Source organism: Spinacia oleracea, chromosome 3 (assembly GCF_020520425.1).
Source record: "Spinacia oleracea cultivar Varoflay chromosome 3, BTI_SOV_V1, whole genome shotgun sequence".
NCBI classification, from domain to species: Eukaryota; Viridiplantae; Streptophyta; class Magnoliopsida; order Caryophyllales; family Amaranthaceae; genus Spinacia; species Spinacia oleracea.
In genome coordinates this window covers 94,658,550-94,681,059 of record NC_079489.1, presented here as the reverse complement: position 1 = coordinate 94,681,059, position 22,510 = coordinate 94,658,550, and the positions used below count along the sequence as shown (strand labels likewise).

Genomic DNA, 22,510 nt, shown 5'->3' with positions numbered 1-22,510 from the left:
TAAATGATTATGTGTAAATAATATGCTTTCCTGGCTTTATGGTTTTTCCGCATGATTTATGTATTGTCATATGTATCATAACCTAACACCTTTAAAGTATGTTTGCTTTCAATAATATTTTGAAGTGTGCCTGATTTATGAATTATTAATATCTTTTCATATTATTGTTATATATGATTATTGTTTCAGCCAGTTTGTTATGTGCTTGTTGTGAAATTAGGCTGCATCCTTGCTATTTCTGGTCATTTAAAGTTGATTTTTTTTCTTTCTTGATTGGTTGCTCAGTTGAAGGTCAGGCTCAGTTAAGGTTCTAGCTCAGTTTTTTTTTGTTTACCTTGATTGGTTGCTCGGTTGAGGTTCTGGTTCAACAACACAAAATAAATATTGAATTCCAAATGTTTATTTGATTTGTTTGTTAGAGTGTTATATCAGGTTGCAATGACAAAAAGAAGGCGTTTAACAAAGATTCAAGTGTCTGTTAATGCTTCCACCTCCGCTACTTCCACTTCCACTACCACTTCCACTGAGGATGTTAACAATAGGCGGGAAATAGAAGCTACTGAAAATATGGAGATGAATTCTTCACACGTTGAAACATCTGTAGAAAATGAGATGGGCCCTTTACTGCAAGGCGATCAGGAGATTGCAGAAATATCTGGTATGGAACAAACCTAATTTAAAGAATGAGAATGGTTGTCTAAATTTTTTTTATTCTTTCTTGTTAAGTTTGACTGAGTTTGTGTTGCTATTATGATTGATTCAATAGTGTTACTGTTTTGAACACTCACATAACCTATTATGTTTCTTCATCTTGTCGGTAGATTAAAATGATTTACAAAGCTAGTTAGTGTTGAATTGCTGGTAGATTGGCGAATCGTTTTTTTGTTTAAGCCAAAGGGAACACGAAAATCTGTCGAGAGGGAAGCCAGTGGTGCTAGAAAATTACAGCGCTTAAAAGCGCAACATTGGAATTTTCCAGCGCTGGCCTGTTGTGCACTAGAATTTTCCTCATTTGTGAAATTTACCTCTTTTAGTCAGTCTTGTTCCGTGGCTTAAATTTTACCAAACTGTGCCCTTCGTTTGAGCGTTCGTGCGTTCAAACGTTCAACATTTCGACGCAAATGACAAGTAATTTGCGCGTAGTGGCCTTTGGGTTTGAATGGTAAAAGGTAATGCGGATTTTTGTTAATTTTGACTTAATGAGGCTTCAATTTGGTGAGAATACCTTCGGTGCAATTTTGAATATGCGTTCCGGAATGGGTATTTTCAGCCAGACCTACATAATGCTTAGGGCAAATACGTATTTTGGTCTTCCGAATTGGTTGCACGAAGGACTGGATTCTAGATTTTCAAGTTCTGATTCGCGGCTTAAATGCGAGGAAAAAGTATTCGTGCGCTGGAAAATAATAGCACACAGGATGGTAGCGTTGAATTTTCCAGCGATGACTTGGTCAGCGTGACAAATTTAGGCGCACTACTACAAATATTGGATAAGGAACCATTACTAGGGAACCGCATATGTCACTTATTAGATTTCTTATATTAAGGAACCAATTATCTTAGAAGTGTGGTTTCTTAGAAAAAAATATAAGAAACTTTATACCTGAAATATATGGTTTCTTAGATAATATTATATTTAAGAAAAAATCAAATAAACCGGATATCTTTCTAAACAAGTTTCTTACTCATATTAAATAGAATTGTCATTTTAATTTATTTTTCAATGTAATTAGGTTCTGAATTTTTTTTGCCTGGCCTTTTGGATTCCCGTCGAATCCTTACCCCGTGTATCAGGGAAGAGAAACCTCTTCCTAAACCCACGATCTCACCAAAAAAACCCAACCAAGAACCTAGAACCTAACTTCAATTAGGTATCTCACATTAGTCTTCTCATCATACCAAAAAAACCCTCACCACCGTTACTCATATTCCCTTCTCCATCTTGCTAATTCTTCTACGTTTGTGGTTTGGTTGGAACTTCCACCGCTACCGCAACCACCGTCTCCACCACCACGTACAACCACCATCTCCACCACCAGTTCTTCAGCTCTTGTAATTTTAGGTAATTGTTCTTCACCTCTTCTCATCCTTTTTCCCTAATTAAACTATACAGTGAGGCATTATTTGAAATTGGTCTTTACTGTGGTATTGATTAGAATTGAGTGGCTTGTTTGCAAATGTTATGTACAAGAATTGATTTATACGATGCTTGGAATGAGAGGGATGGATTAAGGGTAATAGGATCTTATTTGAGGATTGATTTTTTGACAGTGATGGTTGAGGTGGTTGGAAGGAATTGATGGATGAATTTATTACTCTACAGTTATTCTAAGATATGTTAGTTTGTTCTTGCATCTATCTTTACCTGTGTTAAATTTGGATGTGATCCTATAAAATAGTAGAAATACATGGAAAAACTTTATGTATATGTATGTTGGAATTTGATGTTGTATTGGAGTCCGGAATTTTTGGTAAGTCTAAGTAACATAGATTGTATGTAGGAGGGAGTAAAGGAGTCTGTAGTTTCGCCCATGTGCATATGCAGGGAAATTTTGGGACAGTCTTCTCGTGTAAGGTGAGAGACTTAGTTAAAGCACGAAATTAAAAAACAATAGGGGTCCTAAAGTCTAGAGCGCAGGTTTAAGGCGCACACCTCATTGTACTTTAGTATCTCGTTCTGTTGAACTAGTCCACAAGTGTACCACTTTACCATGTAGCACTGGCACATTCCACAACATGGCTTTCTTTCTGCTTCTTTGGGTGTATGGGCAGGGGGTAGCCAATTAGGTGTCAATGATCTCAATGTTTATGAAAGCTAAATTGTTTTACTCAGTCAAATAGCCATATCCTCAAGTTTGAAATGGTATCAACTCTACATGTGTATAGATAGGCATGGAAGGAGAATTGTACCTTGATTATGCTATTACTTTTCATTTTAAAGATATACACTTTTGAGTTCTGCTTAATTTGCTGATGTTATTCAGTTTTGTTACAATATGATGCTTGCATGAGTTTTCAGATTCCCATAAATTGTTATCTTCTTATTTGAAATACTCCTTTTGAATTCCATGAACGTCTCCATCATGTATATAATTGTCTTGAGGGTTAGTGGTGATAACCTGCAGTGCATGATCTTACGCATTTAAATTGGGATTAGTGTAGCGTGAAAGGTCAATAATAAGTCCAATAATAAGTCCAACAAAACTTGGGTCCTATCACCATCTACAAGGTTTTGTCCTTAAGCATTAGGTATGTTATAGAGCCTATAAAACTTCCTTCTTAACAATTTTTCTCAGGTGTCTTCCCAAACTATATATACCACATGAATTGTAGTCTCAGATTTTACAAGTCTAAGTCCCTTCTCTAGATCAACTTAAACTTAAGATAAGACCCCGACCAGTAGTCTCCACCAGATGACTCGTATAACAGGAAATTAGAACATTCTTGACAGTATTTCCTGTGAGACAAGGATTTACCATACCCTTCAGCTAGTCCATTATCAGGTAACCTTCTTAGTAACAGAAGGTCTTAAGCACTCATTAGATACTCATAAAGAATGATTGATAGCCTTAAAATTAGAGGTCCTCTAGAATTCTAGTCACATCCCTCTAAACTTGGCTTCGTAAGCTCCTTATTATACATTACATTAAACTCAAATCTCCGCGTTGGGTTCTGGTGGCGCGTCAGGCACAAGCCCTGGTGATCCGCACAAACGGAATGTTAGCGCGATCCTCCGTGCAATTGTACGTACTTTGTTGCTACGATTTTCTGCACTAGGCATCAAACGTCGAATCAGGCTCCTTTCCGATAAATACGGGTATACATCTGTTCCATCAACACTTAAAGATAAATATCTCAAGCATACGAAGTCCAAAAAATATGTGGATTTAAGTTTTCTACTCCCAGCGGACCCAAGCCCCGGGAAAATCAAAGAAATTAAAATTCCAATAGTCAATAAAAACATTCTTCTCCCCAGTGGATGTATTCCCCAACGGTTCAAGCCTCGGACGGCATTTCAAGCAAGTACAAAAACCCAACGGATTCACTCCGGGTATTCAAAATTCAAAAATTCAAAGTTCAAAATTCAAAATCCAAGATTCAAAATTTTTAATTCCAAGCCCCGTTCTAAGTCAAAGGGGGAAAAGAAAAGCAATCCATACAAAGATCAGAGTCATCAAGCCGCATGGAGGTAGACTCTTTCCTTTTTTCTAACACTTGTCTTGTGCAGGTACCAGCGTACAAAGAATGGTCTTGATTGCAGAACATCTTGACTATTTTCCGTGCCTTTTTTAAAAAAATGACTTTCGCTTTCCTAACCGAACACTTAGTCAAAGTGGGGGCTTCTATAGACACCTAATTCGTGTCTCCCCTAATGGGATGATGAAGAAACCATTATCCTTGCTAGGTGGCTGGTGAAACTCCGTGCGGAAGTCCCAATTGCTAAGATGTATTCCAAAATCCAATATCCAAAGTCCAACTGGCGATCCCGTTCCCATTTCGGAGCTCGGTACAAAATTCAAGTTCCAAATCCATACATAATATCCCCCAATGGACCTCTTCATTATTTTAACAAGGCCATTTCCAATTAAAATACCACTAAGCAATCGAAAATCGAGCGCCGACCCACAAAACCGAGCATGTCAGGCCCCGTCCCGTAAAACCGAGTCCAAATACAAATCCCGAATTCAAAAGGAGGGTTTTTTGTCGCAAATTCTTGCCTTAACCGCCAAGAAAAACACTATGCTCCAAGATAGAACAAAGGTACGAAGCCTCTAGTACAAGAAGGACAGTGTCATCGTCCTTCTTTTGGTGGCTTCTGCGACACGCCAGCAACGCTTGGCGCAACCCTTGCGCCTGGTGCTGGCGTGGTTTGTTTATTATCCAGCTAATCCCCTATTTAAACCCCTCATTTTCACTAGATTAGGGGAGGAGAATTTTAATAGGAGGTTGTAATACGAATTTTTCCTCTCAACACCACACACAAATTCAATCTTCAAAAATCTTCAATTTTCCTACTATTTTACTAAACATCAAAGAAATTGGGAGTACAAATCGGAAGTCTAACCTAACCCTTATAAGGTAATCTGAATCCCTAATACAAGTTACTATGATTTAATCCAATTTTCTACCTTTCTTATTCAAGTTTACTAATCCTATGATGTTCTTGTGATGTTCATACTCACTTGAACTAGGAAATGTCTCAAAAGGAGTAATCTTTGAGGGGATTTCATACTTGAAACCCCTCTCAAATGATCTTCCAAAGTACCTTTAGAAGTTTCAAGATTCAATCTTTATGTTTTGTTTTCATAAATTGATTAGTAAGTTGAGGCTTCCATTCTTGAAAGTGTTCCTTACAACAATCATCATACAATATTACAAAATCAAAACCTTTTCAAAGGTTCAAGGATGTTTATGAAAAGTGCAATCCCTTTTCTAAACTAGAACATGTGAAAATTCAAGTTCATAATACAAAATTCAATGTCCAAGTTCAATGATGTTTAAATGAGAGAAACCTCTCTTTAAACTAGAACATTCCAAATCATGGAGTACGTTAAAGATGAGATTTTTCTAGCATGAAATCTCTTAATATTTAATGTTGAACCTCCATTTTCAAGTTCAAGTTCTATTTCAAGTTCTATTTCAATGTTCAAAATCAATGACACTTCAAGATGAGCAACTCAACTAAAGTTAAGATTTTTAGAGAATTGAATCTGTGTTTGACACACTTATTATTAAGAAGTTGCTTGGCGTTCGGATTTCAAATACAATAGTGCTATTTCAATATCGTAATTTCAATAACGCGCCTTTATCCGCTTAATTTACTTAAGTGATGATTGCTATTATTATTGCTCTTACTATTACTATGCTTGCCATTTCAATATCGCACCCTTTACTCGCTATTGCCAAGGCGATGTGGTTTTGCAACTAAACGATGTTGTACGCATTTCGATAATTCCTTTTCTACTTGTGATGATGCTTTACATGTTTATTGCTTTCATCACCCAACATGCTAAATACAACAAAATACAAAAGGTTACATCACGCTTAACGAAGATAATTTTTGGACAAACCGGCCTTAGGTTCCTTGAGTTAACTTTAAAGCAAAGTGACCACGTAAAAAGTAGAAATTTCTTCTAAATGCATGATTCAGCCAACCTAGTGCCATGATTAGGATTTCACAAAACAATCCTTGTCTTGTGTTTGAATATATTTCTAAAGCCTACCAAAATAAGCGGTTCGTTCCTGTACCCGAATCTCACACATTCGGTTTCAAGATTCAATGCCTTGTCCAAAAAGAGTCAACTTTGGTCCTCCCAAATGGGACCCTTAATATGTTTGGTGGTGACTCCATCAATGTTAAATAAGACTCATCAAGCTCTCATAACTTACATACAAAATTCAATGTACAAGCTATACGGAATACGAAAAATACCACTACAAGAGAGATTACAAAAAAAACCCTATATAATGAGAAACAAAATGAATACCAAGGAATTCCCCCTAAATTATAAGGAGCACATACACTCTTAAACTACATTACCAAAGAGCCAACACACGCTCAAAATCAATACAATTCTGATCAGCACGAGTAGCCATCACCCTAAAATAGGTAGAGCGACTCGGTAAATATCGCCAAGTCTTCTCCATATGAAGTGGTTTCCTCCTAAACGTCATATTCTTCAACACCACCATAAGGGCCCCAGACTTGCGGAAGTAAAGCTTGTTCCACAACATGCCTTTTCCATTCTTCCGTATCAAAGGCCTACAGGTCTTCGGCAATATTCAAAATTGCGCCGAAGGTAATTTCACGGAATTAGGTTCAACCGAATATGGTCATGAATACTAACCCAAAATAGCATTTACAAATTAATCCCAAAGGTTAGTACGCGCAAATTATACTTTTGTGTCGGAATACTGAATGTTTGAATGCACAGTCACTCAAACAAAGGGCTTAGATCAGTAAAATAAAGCTACGGGAAAGTCTACCTGACCAAAACACTAACAAATCGACTGCATGAACAAGCCACAAAAGGACCTGCAGGCGCTGGATATTTCCAGCGCGTAATAGTTCCGCGCTAGAAAAAGTTGAAGATGCTTATACCACCGTTAGACTATTCTAACGCTCCCTGGTTCAGTTCCTGCCAATGACTTCTAAATGTACATGACTAAAAAATATCGATTCGTAAAGTAGTTATTAATCCTCTAATAACAATAATGTCCGAAATAATATTGTTCATGCTAAAATAACCTTTGACGTTCACTAAAAGAAAAAGTTTCTAAAGAAGAAAAGAGTTTGTTTTCGAAAATTAGTTAAAAACAATGGACTTACACCAAATTACTCATTATAATCGCTTAATAATATTCGAGGCAAAGGACGAGTCAAGTCGAGTCAAAAATCCTAGCCGAGTTTGTCACCCTTTATGTGAGTCATTCCTTGAATCCAGCATATCCATTAAAGCCTAAGTTCATCTAGCGTAAGTCCACTTAGAGTCTTAACCATAATATTTTCCTAAAGTCTTAACCATAATTGTTTCTTAAAGTTTAAACCAAGTTGAATTCCACCAGTCTCACTCACCTAGAATTACATCCTAGTGAGTTTTCACACACTTAGAGTCTTTCCCCTAGAGTCCGCTTACACCTAGGATGATTCCCTTAATCCTCATCACGTAACTTAAAGTCAAACTCATATAGCCAAAAGTAAAAACACCAAAACGGTCATAAAAATAGTTTTACTAAGAACTGTGAGGCCCGTAAACTATCAATCAGTAGGTCTAGCCTTAGTCCATCATCTAGAGATAGTTTCAGCCCAAATCGTATCAGATTTAAAGGTATAGTTGTTGCAGTCCAGCAGTTTCATAAAAATCCGTTATGTGTTATGAGTCAAATCCATGTCCAACCTTTGAGTCTGAATCATCCGAAATAGCGCGCTGACATATTCCAAATAATTAGTATGTTTTTATAGATAGCATTAACTATCTAAAAGGATTATTCAGTCAGTTCATACCTCGAAATGAATAAATTAGCACTCTTAATTTATAAGTGATTATCACATTCTGTTCAAAGAACCTATATCTTAAAACTATACAAAAGCAACGCTAGACCAGGAGAGCACTATAACTCTCACTTGACTAATAGACATGGAACCATTTCCCAAATACAAGTTTGACACTTACCTAACTTGTTATTTTGGTTAAATCTTAAGACGATCGTGATATTCCAATTTCTAATTGTTCTTATTTAGAGAAACCCATTTCTTAAGTCTAATATTTAGTCAAGAACAAAAAAAAACACCTTTGAATTGGCAATCCAAACTTCCGAGTGTAGACGCCTACATTTGTCCCCAGGCCCAAAACATTGTGTTCAATGATGAAACTATCACCCACTTGTCAAAAATGCACTCTGATTAGTTGAAGAACGACCCTCCACTGACTGAGGAGACCATTAGGAGCAGAACCTGTTAAATATAGAAACTTCCATAAATATAAAGCTTTCTAAAATTACTAGACACGTACATAGTCGTATTCGCATCCCGATACTGCTTAATATGTGGTTGCATCGATAGAAAGATAGAATATAATTGTCCGCATTACAGCACACCTGTACGCACCATAATGTTCTAATGCTTGCGTTTAGGCTTTAGAATAACATATCTTGGATAATAAAACTTCCCCAACTCATACTTATTCGAAACAATACATGTAAATGTTAACCCAAGTTACTTAAACAAGCTTGCGAGTGCCTAGAATACAATCGTTAGCCCATTTAGAAAATGATACGTCCTTACATAGTCAAAGTCTATCTTATAAATTATAATTTCGATCATGCACATCACATGATTGTATTGATATTGTAATAAGCTTTCAATAGACTTATCATAAGCTCAAATACGATTTAAAACAAATAAGTTATAAGGCTTTTACTTGGGCTTTGCCAAAATGGACCAACCTCCACTCTTTGGGCCACAAATCGAGATTTACAAATCCCATTGATGCAAGACCAACAGCATTGGAAATTAGGATTCCGTAGCTTTCCATCAAGATATTATTCAATCCGAGTTCGTACAAATGAGTTATGAGCTGTTAAAGATCGAATTTTCTGGAAATCTGTAGATTTGCCTGCGCTAGAAGTTTCTAGCACTGGCAGACCTGGGTTAGAAAATTCTAGCGCAGACATGGCATGCAGCACTTTTTTCCGGCACATCCATTTGATTCTCACTGAAATTGAAAATCCTTGAAATTCTATCTGGTTTGCGCTAGGAATTTCTATCGCTGCAGTAGCATGCACCACTTTGTTCTGGCTCATCCATTTGATTTTCACCGAAACTCAAATTCTTCAAATGTCTATCTTATTTTGATTACCTACACTATAAATACATCCCTTCTGCACCCCAATTTAAATCATCAATTCAGTCTCACTCCTCTGATATTCTGAATTCTCTCTTCCCTCTCTGGTATATTAAATCTCTGTTGAAATCCCGTCCTGTATTCGTAATAGTTCTGCCGTATTAACTCTTGTTAAGTAGAACTCTGACCGTACAAGTATTCAAACCATCCCAACTACTACCAAAGTTATAGCCGATTCATAAGCCAAAACCGAGGAATCTAAGAGGAAACTATGCCGGAATTAAAGGAAGGATAAGGGTTTAAAAGTCAGTATAAAGGTTGTTCTAAAGCTAAAAGGAGGCTCTGCTATGGCAAGTGGTATAGCCTACGCTATACTATAACCTGAAATCTACCATTTTATCGCTTTCCTCACCATATAAATCTGTTCACATATCTGTTTTATTAATCACGTCTAATAAGATAATCTCGGGACAAACCTGATTATTGCTAAGCACCTCGAATCAATCTAAATCACTATTATGACGTTGTTTAGTTAATTACTTGTGCATTAAAACCAACTCAGATAAGTAATGTAGCATAACGCAGGTCTCTTTCGTCGTCGCATTGAACTAGTAAGGACCGCCTCGTGGGCTAATATTGGGCACTCCCCGTATTAGTAAATAACCCCCGAACTCTCAATCTCTACTCCGCTTGATGTACGTTGAGAGATCTCCACAACAGGGATCACAAGGAAACCTATACTTCTGAATTTTGGAACTAGTCAAACGGATTCAATCACATTGAGTAAATAAATACATATTCACTCAAATCCAGGTGAAATAATAAAGTCAAAAAATCTTTCTTTAGCTTTGAACTCTATTATCTAGGAGTTCTAACAATAGTTAATTTCTTTTGTTACTTTCAATAAGTAAGAATTTCTTATCTTGAATGATCACTCAACTTTTAAAAGTCCATTAAAATAGAGCTTTAGAATGTTAACTTTTTGACATGGTCTAAGAAATAATGCCAAAGATTAGTGCAAATCAAATCAAGAGATTGATTTGAAGCTAGTAAAGTTCTTTATGTTAAAGAGTTGTTGGATTGATTTAATAAAGCATACATGGCTCAACCTGTAAATGACCATTTTCATTCAAATAAACAAACAAACATTATTTTGTATACCTTGAATGTGAGTCTTCCTGTGTTTGAAATAGAAATTTTGGTATGCCGATTATGGAATAAAATAACCATTAAGTTCCAGCCTTGAAAAGGAGTTAAAACAAACTAGATGACCCTACAATTAATGTAGCGATTCCAAGCTTCATTTCCCACTTGTAGGTCATTAGTATAGCCTAGCTTCCATCGTTTGAGTTAAGTCTGAAGTAAGAAACTTAAGTGGTATATGATACCAAGGAAGTTTGATTGCTAGGTTACTTTTCTTTAAACATAAGGTTATAGGTAGAAACGGAATTGTAAATTCCTTTCACTTGTTCCTTGCTTTCCTATTTCTTGTACCCTTTCTTATAGTCTTAAGATTGACTTCTCAAGTATTGTATTTTATATATCGTTTAGGCATGTCCAATGTCATTTGAACAAAGTTCTTACCATTTCATTCGTGTTGAACATTTGCTTCAACTAGACGATCTCACCAGAGGCTTCTAAAGTTCTCTGAATATCGTTCTATTCGAATGTCTAGCATCTAGACTCACTCGAGAATCAAATGAAAAAAGATATTAGGTTGTTGATCTTTGGTAAAATCGAGTTTTCAACTCAATGCTTTATGATTTCAAAACTACATTGTATTGTGAATTCACAAGCACCAATTGGTTTTCCATTCGATTTTTTATAATCAAAACAACCATAAAAGTATTTATAAGAAATGTACATTTTAAATTGCTCATTTTCTTTCTCTTGTTTCCTTGAATCGTGCTTGGATGCCACTACTAATCGAGGAAATTTACTGTTACCTTTCCAAAAGGATTTATTGTAGTGGAAAACCTTATAATCAATAATCAAAACATGCATTGAAGCATGAAAAGTTTAAACATTTATCATGAGTAATAACTTGAAAATTAAAGCAATCATGCAATTTAAACGAGTCATTGGCATTTTATTCGAAATATTTAGTTCTGGCAGGTGTGAATAAAATGAATCAAGATCCTAAAAATCATTGAAGAAAAAAGCATGCTTTGGCTTGTCTTAATTCTAAAATATTTTAGGTAAGCAAAAACTGTTTGTTAATAGTCTAGAAACTACTCTTGGTTGATAGGTACGTCTAAGGACTTATTAGAAAAACATATCCCATTTGCCAGGACATAAAATACTCCTTACTTATATCGTTGAGTGCAACATAAATCAACTTGTACTCACCACTAATTGTCTACATCAACTTTTTAGCATCAAGAAGTGACACCTCGCTTTGGCAGAAAACTATTATTAATGACCTCAAAAATGTATTGAAAATTAATGGTGTACCTTACCCCTTTAAAATCAAGAGTGAAACCTCGCTTTGGAGGAAAACTATCACTAACTTGAAAGAAAGGTTCTATCAAGTAAGTGTTATTTTGGAATGACACCTTTTAACTCAATTTTAAAGTTTGGAACTTAAGGCTTTTACTATGTTGGTTAGATTTTTAGTGAACTAAAATCCTTAATCATGCAACGTAAGCAAGCCACAATCTCATGCATAATATCAAGACATATTTAAAACAATAAATATCTTAAAGTATGCATAAGATTAATTTGTGCTCTAGTATGGCCCGACTTCATCTTGAAGCTTCAACTTCAAACTCCGTCTTGAAAATGGATTGGATACTCCGTTCTTGAATTTCACCATGGGAGGCGCCATTTTCACCAAATATGATTTGCAATAATTAAACTAATTAAAACAAATTGATGGTACACACACCATATTTGAATAAAAACCATGGTGCTTTAGACCATATTTTACATTCAAATTTAATGCTACGCAAACCATATTTTCTATCTTATTTGGGCATATTAGTCACTTTCCCCAACCTGCAAAACAACATATTTACAATATACCATTCACCCAATCATTTATCAATGAAGGACCTACTTAGCAAGTTAGCAGAAAATATGCATCACATAATACTTGCAACAACTAAAAAGGGCTCAAGAATCTACCAATTATTTGACCTTATTTGTTCTTATCGAGTTTATTAATCCTAAGGTAATAAGGACCTAATCAAGAGTTTAACCAAATAAGAATAAAATCTCCCACTCAAACCAAGTATTATATGGTTTACTAATTTTTGAACATAAATATGTTTTTCCACATCCAATAGGAAAACACATATGTAATTCAAAATTTAAATCTCGTATAATCGTTATTTTAAATCCCTTAATTAACCAATTTTTAGTTAATTAAAATAAATTAATGATAATTTATTCAAGGTTTTAATTTTTTTAAATAATTAGTATAAAATTAATTATCATAATTAAACTAATAAAATTAAATTATGAGAAAATTATAAGCACGGAATTAAAACTAATAAAATTAGTCGCTCAAAAAAAAATCAAACCACAAAAATGTACACAGGAGCCCAAACCATAGCACATAAGCAAGAGAGCCAAGGCAAGGCCCATGCCTCGCCAAGGCAGCAGCTATGCCATGAGGTTGTGCGCGCTGGCACAAGGGCACGCCATAGCGCCCATGGGTTTGCGCGTCGGCTTTGGTCGATAGGGCTGGCACGCGTGCTGCATAGCAGGACGAACACCTTGGCTCGTTGCCTTGCCTAACCTGCTCCTCGCCTACACGCTCTCGCATAGGCAGCACACATCGCCCAACCACAGCTCGCACACTGAGTGCTCCTATGCGCTTGTTGCACGATGCACAAGGCAGCACGCAGCGTGCAAGCCATAGATCACACACTGTGCACCCCTTGTGTTGTTGCACGCCCCACAACGCACCGCATAGGCGACGAGCTCCTTTGCTCGTTGTCGTATGCCTGCGCTTATGGTAGCAGCCCCTAAGGCCACACTTGCTCCCTTCGTTCGTGTTTACAAATTCGTGAACGTGTTTATTAAAATTAAAATTTTCATAATTTTTAATTTTATGACAAATTAATAAATCATATTAATTTCACACAATTTGGGAGAAAAATCGAAAATTTATTAATTAAAACAATTTCCAATTACTTCAACTTTAGGGATTAAAATTAGGCTTCATAAAATTTTAAAGATTCAAACTTTAACAAATTTTATGTCGTCTTTAAATCATGAGATCCAAATTAAATTATCAATTATAATTATGAAAAATCAAATCAAATTCCAAATTATTTGAAAATTCAATGAATTGATTATAATTACAAATTAGGCAGCATAATTAACGAATTTAAATCTTAAAATTGTTAATCATATGCAGTAGGTCATTCATTAATTCAAAATTATTAAACAAGACTCGCAAATATTAATTTTAACATCATTAATATTAAAATTATGCATTCAAAAAACTAAACCCTCCGAAAATTAATAGTTAGGCTTCGAATTTGGTAATTCCGGTTACGGCCGAAAATAATTTTTTTGTCAAAATTTTAAAACGCCGTTTACATGGGGAATTCACTATAAAATCATAAGATTCCGATGAGTATTGACAAAACTGCCGAAAATCCTGCGAACATATAATGAAATAATTGCATGAATTCACAAGTAATTACACGAAATTAATTCACCCCTTTAATTCTTTGCAAATTTAAAAAATTTAATCCATGTTAATGTAATTGATTAAGAAATTAATTAGAGGCTCCTGATACCACTGTTAGGTTATGAACAATCCAATGTCATGCAGGATAAACCATAAATTCCAGAATCCAAATTAGTTGCACTTAGTCAATTAGCATAAGTTAGTATACATACTTTGTGATGCGTGCCTTACCTAGATTCTCCCGAACCGAACAAGAACAAGTTAGAACGCCAAATGTTGTCCCTCCCTAGAAAGTCCACACTATGTTCGGATCCGCCTTTGATCGTACCAACTACGATATAAACTAAGGTTTATGATTTTGGGATCTCACTTTTAGGGGATAGGCAAGGATGAGAAAAACTCGTGTTTATATTATGATATATATACATATATATATATATATATATATATATATATAGGAAGTAGGAAAACCCTAATTAGCAAGAACCCTAGTTTAGGTTTTTGGAAAATCCCAAAACCCTAGGTAGGAAACGGCTGGCCAACATGCTTGTGGCCCAAGTTTCTTGCTGAGCAAGCAACCTTTGAGCCGCAACGTGTTGTTGCCTTGCTAGGGCATGCATGCATTGCTGCCATGGCTGGTGATGGGATAGTGCGCTCTCTGGGCCATAACGTTGGCCTTGCGTTGGCGCTGGTGACGTTGTTGGCACATGCGCTGGCGCGCACGCTGCTTGGCATTGTGGCACGCCCATGGGCTAGCCTTGCGGTGGGCTTGTTGGCTTACCTTGTCCATGGGCTGCGATGCACACGGCCTTTAGCCCATGCTCCCGGCTCATGGATCGCGTTCCCAATTTATTTTCCAATTCCGGAATTATTTCCGACTCAAACAATACTTCTGTTTCCGATAACATTTCCGATTTCGACAATATTTCCAATTCAGATAATATTTCCGTTTCCGAAAATATTTCCGATTCAGACAATATTACCATTTCCGATAATATTTCCGATATAAACCCTATTTCCGTTTCCGACAATATCTACGTCTTCAATAATATTTATATTTCCGTTATATACCATATTTCCTTTTCTGGAAATATCTTCATTTCTGCCAAATATCCTTTCTTTGTCTTTTGATGGTTTGTTTAGCTCCCACTGAAACCAACATCCAATGTTTTCGATTATCCATAATTAGAGTATTTACTGAATATAACATTCACCTAAATACTTGATCTATTCACGTACTATTTGTGTGGCCCTATGGGTTCAGTCAAGAGTAAGTTGTGGCATTAATAATATTAATTCCACTTTAACCACTACAAGAAAAGTAGGTTTGGGCGACGGGTTAATAATGTATGGTCGACGAAAAATATGTTTGTATCCCAAAATAGAAAAAAAGGCAACGGTGTATGATTTTGTTGCACAAATGTCTAATTTTGTGCGTGAAGAAGATTTTCGGTAGCCCAAAACCATTTCTGGGCGGCAATACAATTATTCGTTGCCCAAAAGTATGTTTTGGGCCACGCAATATTTTGTTATTGTCGTTTACTATATCTGTGCAACCACCTATTTCCATGTCGTTTCCCATTATAAGTTAATAACCCAGCCCAAAATCAATCTCTCGTTGCCCTTAACAATAAAAAGGCGGAAAAACAAAACTCGCTTATTATTTTCCCACTACTCCATGAACCGAGTAACTTAACTACTCCTCCCTGTCTTCCCCTCTTCCTCTTCCTCTTCAAGACGTGAATCCGAAATTTCTTCTCCAAGAAAATTACCAGGTAAGTATTGAGAATTATGAATTCATTCTTTTCGGTTAATTTGAAGATAAATTGCAGCGCTCAAGCCCCAATTTAATTCAATTTTCTACTTTTTTTTGAAAAAATATTACAGGGTGGGAGGTTGGGAACCGACGGCGAGGTCAAGAGAATCGGGCACTGCTCTTCTTCGAGGTTTTTCTCTCCTTCCCATGTCTTTCTTTTATTTTCGCACTCATGAGTTAAAAATTATCTCTGCATATCAATCACCCTAATTGTTGTTTGATTGAACTTTCTTTTTTTCTTGAATTTCCTATAATTTATATTTATTGGGTTGAATTCGTTGGTTTTGATTTGTATTTTCTGTGCTAATGTCCCACGATAGAAAACCAGAAATTTTAGTTCATAAAGAAATAGGAAATTGTTGGGTGGCAGTCTTGGTTTGCAATGGTTTGTTTGGTGATGTTATTATAGTTTAGTTAAGTTTTTTGCTTCTTTTCTGACTTCTTTTCTACAACAGTAACCATATATCAGGACAATAATCTTACTTTATTTCTTCTTCAATCAATGGGAAATTTACTTTATAAGACCACCAACTGGAAAAATAAAAAATAGGATGAATACAAAGGCCAAATTTCAAGAGATGTAGAAACTGATCGAGTCTCAAAAGGGGTGGGACCTGGTAGTAACCTACATAATGTCATCAGAAACCATTTTCTAAATTTTTTTTAACATTTAAGATTGGAAAATAGTGAACTTTGCGAACCTCATAATGAAGTGATGCGTTCATGATCGAGTTGATCTCTATGTGGCTATGTGACACTACATTGGAAATTCATACCTCCCTGTGCATGAACAAATATGACAGAATCAGCAGAGTACAAGTTGAGGTAGAATCTACCTTTGTTGATAAATTTTGCCAGTAGATGAGAAAAGAAAGGGTTATCAAAAGGAGCATCCAACTTTCATAAGCTAAGGATTTTAGTTTGTGATTAGTTGTGAGGTTTGTCATAGAAAAACTTAACTTAATCTTACATCTTAATAAAATAGGTCGTGGTGATAATGTCAGCCAACAGTAGAGGAAAAATATGCACTTAAACTCAGAGTGAAAACAGAAGGCAGAAATTCACAGCTGAATGTTTTTCCTATTTGTATTTCACTTACACTACACTCTGATGCACAACTATGTCATCACTGTTGCAAATAACATGAAACCAAGTGCAGTGATTGCATCCAACTATGCAACACATTTAGCATTGCCTCTAGTTAGCAAGTAATAATCTACTAATTACAGTATTAGTGACGTTAACTATGTACAACTACAACAGCCTTGGCAGAGGGGTGGAACAACCCCCCTTAGTGGATGCAACCCTGATGTTCATTAATTGCTTTTGTCCTAGTCATTTTAGTTTAATTGCTTTTGTCCTATTATTAGAAGTTGTGTTTAAATAGGAAAGGGGAAGGAGAACAGAGGCATGTTGAGAGTGAATTGTTAAGTGGGAGAGTTGAGAGCCTCTCGAAAAGTTCTCTATTTTGTAAACAAGCCTTGGCTTTATCCATTAATATGACAAATAACTTCCTCTATTTCTTGCTATTCTCTATTATTGTTGTCACTGGTTTGCTTGTAGTTCTTAAGTTCCTTGCAACTTACAACTTGCAGACAGGCGTAATAAACTATCTCCCGTGTAATACTAGTCTCACAAGGCAAATGTATATGATTCTAAAGAAGCTCCTTTAAATTAACTTGGTAAATTACCAGTGTACACTACGTAGATTTCCTCTGAAGATCGGCTTCAAAACTCAAAATGATAAGATAAGGTTGTCTGTGAGAAGAGCTAGTATTCTTATTTTTATTTTTTGAAAAAAAGCAAGGCTCATTATAGTCTATAGCATATTATTGGTGGTAGCAAACGAGAGAAGTTGTCAAGCAACAAATTTGTCAAGAAACAACACTAAAAAGTTCCTGATTTGGATGGGTTTAATAACTTTAATTCAACTTTGATAGGATAGTTGCAAGAATTAGATGATGGGCAGCAAAATAATAATAGTATGCAGGAAGGTTATAGTGTAGTGGTGGAAGGACATCTAGTCTGCTGGGAAAATGCATTACATCAGCAGATAGAGAGGAGCTACAACATGATCCTTGTACTGCTGCCACACACCACTGGAAACACCCACATTCGGGTGCATATAAGATCAACATGGACGCTGCGATCACTAAGGAAAGGAAGGTGAGAGTGGATTTGGTAGTTAGGGATGCAGTTGGTGACATTGTAATGTCTGCGGGGGGAAGTTGGGTGGCAAACATCACAGCCCTACAGGCGGAGGCAGAGGCAGTGTGGTTTGGGCTTAACTATGCCTATGAAGCGGGTTTCCGAAATGAAGAACTGGAAACCAATTGTTTGGCTCTGGTAAAGCTACTACAGGCGAGTGCTAAGGAGAATTCAAGTGTCCAGATTACTGTCAATGATATTCTTAGTTTCAGTAATTCTTTTAATGGTTGTTCTTTCAGTTTTGCCCCAAATATTTATTTCAAGCACGTTACATGAGTCATGACTGGTTAAAAACCTAATTAATATTTCTGAAAAATCTAAAAAATAAGAATGCAACAAAAATTTACCTCATGTCCGCGAACATTTTCAACATATCTTCTCTCAGTTTCCGTTCACGTTCATTGATGCACGATATATCTTTCCCCTCTCTTACATTTTCCATTAACCTCTTTTACAAACTCTACATTTGAGTATCCAGTTAATTGCTCCATCACATCATGCCCTGTTAGATGATTAGGAGGAGGATCCCTTTGCACTTTCCCACCAAACAACCTCTTATTAAGCCTCCATTTATGATCTTCTGGTAGCCACCTTCGATGTTCCATATAACAATACTTGTGTCCATGCTTCAAATAATGAGATTGTGTATCTAAATGACAATTAGGGCATGCAAGAGCCCCTTTAGTGCTCCAACCGAAAAATTAGCATAAGCTGGAAAGTCATTAGTAGTCCACAACAACACTGTTCGCATATTAAATGTAATACCCCGAATTTTTAAAACTCGATTAATTATGCTTAATTATTTTTATTTAGCTTAAAATCGTTTTAAATCCTAAATTCGAACTTTATTTTAATTAACGAAGATTTATTTCGCTTGAATTTTTAATATTGCTACACGATTTATTTTCCAGTTTATAATTTAATTTCATATTTACGAGCTTAACGCCCTTTTTAAATTTTAATTATTTTAGGATTTTTTTTAATAATTTCGGAACGTTCTTATTTTATTCGAAAACTAAATTTCTTTTTCGTTAACGATATTTTTATAAAGGATTATTTTAAAACTTAATTTTAATCAAACATTTCTATTCAAATTAATTTCCTAAAAATAGAAATCAATTTTCTGAATTTTTGCCTAACTAAAGTGAAATGACAAACAAGAAAAAAAAACAAAATGCCTTAAAAGAACCAAAACTTCATTTTTTTTTTCTTATTTTTTTCTCTTCCCTTGCTCTTCACGTGTACCAGGAAGAAGGAAGCAATTCCTTCCTTCCTCTCTTTCCCTCAACTCCGTCCTTGTTCATGCCTTGCTCCCCAAGGACTTTAGCTTCTCTTTCACTCTACTTAAAACTATAAATCAGAGCAAATATCTGCCCCAATTCTTCATTCAATCAGCTCAAATTTCAAGTTGAATTTCAATAACTAAAAATCAATACCACCCCCTTTTGCTTACTGTTTGTTCGAACCACCACCGCCGGTGGCTTCCGCCACTGCAACCTACCACCACCACCATTACCCGCCACTGCCTACCACCCTATCAACACCACCACTGTCGCCTAACACCACCACGACCACCATCCATCACCATACTTCCCCTTGAATTTCGCTTGAATTTTTAAATTTTACTACACGATTTATTTTCCACCACTGCAAACATTTCGCTTGAATTTTTAATATTGCTACACGATTTATTTTCCAGTTTATAATTTAATTTCATATTTACGAGCTTAACGCCCTTTTTAAATTTTAATTATTTTAGGATTTTTTTTAATAATTTCGGAACGTTCTTATTTTATTCGAAAACTAAATTTATTTTTCGTTAACGATATTTTTATAAAGGATTATTTTAAAACTTAATTTTAATCAAACATTTCTATTCAAATTAATTTCCTAAAAATAGAAATCAATTTTCTGAATTTTTGCCTAACTAAAGTGAAATGACAAACAAGAAAAAAAAACAAAATGCCTTAAAAGAACCAAAACTTCATTTTTTTTTTCTTATTTTTTTCTCTTCCCTTGCTCTTCACGTGTACCAGGAAGAAGGAAGCAATTCCTTCCTTCCTCTCTTTCCCTCAACTCCGTCCTTGTTCATGCCTTGCTCCCCAAGGACTTTTGCTTCTCTTTCACTCTACTTAAAACTATAAATCAGAGCAAATATCTGCCCCAATTCTTCATTCAATCAGCTCAAATTTCAAGTTGAATTTCAATAACTAAAAATCAATACCACCCCCTTTTGCTTACTGTTTGTTCGAACCACCACCGCCGGTGGCTTCCGCCACTGCAACCTACCACCACCACCATTACCCGCCACTGCCTACCACCCTATCAACACCACCACTGTCGCCTAACACCACCACGACCACCATCCATCACCATACTTCCCCTGCTTCTCGGTCACCCACCTCCCCTGCCTCTCTCTTTCTTCGTCCCTTGCGGCACCATCAGCGTCGCACCACTGCTCCCAACCACCTTCGCCACCGTGCGAACCCACCTCCTTCCCCAATCCCCGGCGAGACGCCGCCCATAACCGCCCTAGAACACCCCCGAACTCCCCTGTTACTCTCCCTTGTCTTCGCCTTGCTCGTGCTCCCCCTTCCTTTCTCTCAATGTCGCAGCACCCACAACCACCATCATCGGCGACCTTTCGCGCCGCCGTATCGCCCAGAACCGCCGCCCAGACCTCCGGTCACCTTCTCCCCTTTCCTCCCCTGTTCGCTCAACCACTTTTCCCCCTTCTTTGTTGTTTCGCCGCCGCGAAACCAACCTCACCACCGTCACCTTTGTCAGTGCAGACTTGCGACGCCGGACCACCAAACCGAGCCACCCAAGCCGCCGCCTAGCCTCCCCTCTTTCCTCCCCTGTTCGTGCCCTGTTTCGCACCCCCTTCCCTCTTTGGTCGACTTTCAGAAAACCAAAATGCCTGATTTTATTTGCTTGCTTTAATAAACCCAACACACAAGCTGGCCCAATTCTGGATCTTTGGGCTTTGGTTAAAACAAATATGAATTTTCTGATTTTTCAATTAATCAATATTTATGTTTTAATGAATTTTGTTTTTGATATAATTATTCATTAATAAATCGTTATTATTTTCCTAAAATAAATTACTAGATTTATTTAACAAAAACGGAATTTAAATAATATTTATGAAAATTGATTTATGATATACATATATTTTATGATTAAAATTTTGATTTATAATGTTTTTAGTAAAATTATGAAATTATATTTCTTATTAAAATTCGTTATTTATAAATTCTTTACTTATAAAATTTATTATTTATAAAATATAAATTTTAGGTTATTATCGTTTTAATAACTAATTCAATGGTTTAATATTCAAAAGAAATCGGACTTGGAGCTCAGGATGAACGATCCATCGAACGGGACGTATAAACTACGGTTGAGGTAACATCTATTGCTAACACCCGCAATCCCTTTATGAAATGTGTTTTATGAGATTATGAAATATGTTTATAATGATATGTTTTTATTGGATTGTGGGATATGAAATGTATTTATAAAGTGTGTTTTATGAACGATGATATTTAAATATGCTTGTGAATGATCTATAAGAATGATGTTTATAAGTTACGAATAAGATACGAAACATGATAAATAAAAGTGTAACAAGTTCTGGCAGTTAGTGGGGTTACTATTTCTAGGTCGTGCACGTACCGCCGTACCGCGGGATACCCAACAAGGGAGAGTGCTCCTTGAGGGTTACCGCAAGCTAAAAGAGAAACTATTTAGGTACGGGCGTATGTCCAACAAGGGAGAGTGCTCCTTGAGGACTATCGCAAGGTGGGAGACGTCCCGCAAGGCTAACTTGTCAGTTACCAAGTAAAAGGGATGTTTTATGAAAGATAATGGGAACTATTAAAGTTTCAAGATATAAATGAGTTTTACTGCAATGAGTTTATTAAAGTATTTTACTATATTCCATTCTCCCTGATTGCAAATTAAATAAAATGAATTGAAATGAGTTTACGTTGTTAGGGTAGTATGTTACTGGGCCTCGGCTCACGATGTTGCTTTTGTTTTAGGTACGAAGAAGATCATGGGATGCCTTAGAGTGAGGATGCAACCATCAAATTCACGATCGTTGTTTAGTAAAGATAACTATGTCATTAGTAATAAAAGGATGTATTAATTAAATTCTAAGTTTGATTTCATGATTTGAGTTAGATTTTAATATTAATCTTTAATCAATGCTAGAATTAATTATTATTAAAGTTTATTTAGTAATTTAAAAAGGTTATGTCGCCTTGTATTTCCCACGAGGGAGATACGGCATGTGACACTCCGACTAAATTAGGGTTTTCGCTGCTAATTAAAGTTAATTAACCTAATTTAAGGTGTTTAGAAGTCGGGGTGTTACAGTTTGGTATCAGAGCCAAGGTTCTAGACCATAAGTGCTAAACCTTACGGGTTTTGCGCATAGTAGAATTCAATAGGCTTTAAGCAAAGAGTTTTAAGGAATAAGTTAAAAAGAAT

At 36.1% G+C, this 22,510-nt stretch overlaps 1 long non-coding RNA gene across 1 annotated transcript; it reads left to right on the top strand.

The window, feature by feature from the left end:
- The first annotated feature begins 1,714 nt into the window (after positions 1 to 1,714).
- LOC130470443 (uncharacterized) lies at positions 1,715 to 22,208 on the top strand. The gene is made up of 4 exons (XR_008930748.1): positions 1,715 to 2,062; positions 15,877 to 15,935; positions 21,360 to 21,421; positions 22,060 to 22,208. It is a non-coding gene; the product is annotated as an uncharacterized lncRNA (long non-coding RNA).
- The last annotated feature ends 302 nt before the right edge of the window (positions 22,209 to 22,510 follow it).